A 1,300-nucleotide genomic window follows, 5' to 3' on the forward strand; every position below is an offset into this window, starting at 1 on the left:
TGTCCCCCCAATGTCCCCCCGAGTCCCCAAGGTTCTCCATGTCCCCAGTACCCCGTGTCCTCTTCCCCGTGTCCCCAGGGTCCCCCATGTCCCCAGTACCCCACGTCCTCGTCCCCACGTCCCCCCAGGTCCCTCTGTGTCCCCACCAGACCACCAGCGTCCCCAATATCCCTCATGTCCCCGTCCCCGTGTCCCACCGGATCCCCAGGCTCCCCCATGTCCCCCGTGTCCCCAAGACCCCGTGTCCTCGTCCCCACATCCTCCCAGGTCCCCCGTGTCCCCAAGACCCCATGTCCTCGTCCCTGCGTCCCCCCGGGTCCCTCCGCGTCCCCCCCAGATCACCAGCATCCCCAATATCCCTCATGTCCCCGTCCCTGTGTCCTCCCGGGTCCCCAGGGTCCCCCGTGTCCCCAAGACCCCGTGTCCTCGTCCCCGGGTCCCTCCGTGTCCCCCCCAGATCACCCCGTGTCCCCCCCAGGCCCCAGGGTCCCCCATGTCCCCAGTACCCCATGTCCCTGTTCCCGCGTCCCCCCGGGTCCCCAGGGTCCCCCATGTCCCCAAGACTGTGTGTCCTCGTCCCCGCGTCCCCCCGGGTCCCTCCGTGTCCCCCCCAGATCACCGGCGTCCCCAATATCCTTCATGTCCCCATTCCCGCGTCCTCCTGGGTTCCTCCATGTCCCCAATGTCCCCCGTGTCCCCCCCAGCCCCCCAGGGTCCCCGTGTGTCCCCAATACCCCGTGTCCCCGTCCCTGCATCCCCCCCGGGTCCCTCCGTGTCCCCAGTGTCCTCCCATGTCCCCATCCCCAAGTCTCCCAACATCCCCCTGTATCTCCAGCATCCCCGACATCCCTCCAATGTCCCCACAGCCCCGTGTCTCCCTGCATCCCCGTGTCCCCCACGTCCCCAATGTCCCCGATGTCCCCAAGGTCCCCGCACTTCATGTTCTCAACGTTGCGGCCGCGCAGGGCGCACAGCGGGATGGCCACCACGGCCCCGCGTCCCCCCGCGTCCCCGATGTCCCCACGTCCCCCCGATGTCCCCATGTCCCCAAGGTCCCCCCGATGTCCCCGATGTCCCCCCAAGGTCCCCCCGGTGTCCCCGTACTTCATGTTCTCGACGTTGCGGCCGCGCAGGGCGCACAGCGGGATGGCCACCACGGCCCCGCGTCCCCCCGCGTCCCCATGTCCCCGCGTCCTCCCGATGTCCCCATGTCCCCAATGTCCCCCCGATGTCCCCAAGGTCCCCGTACTTCATGTTCTCAACGTTGCGGCCGCGCAGGGCGCACAGCGGGATGGCCACC

The sequence above is a fragment of the Apteryx rowi genome, unplaced genomic scaffold, assembly GCF_003343035.1.
Source record: "Apteryx rowi isolate R43461 unplaced genomic scaffold, aptRow1 scaffold_1047, whole genome shotgun sequence".
Lineage (NCBI taxonomy): Eukaryota > Metazoa > Chordata > Aves > Apterygiformes > Apterygidae > Apteryx > Apteryx rowi.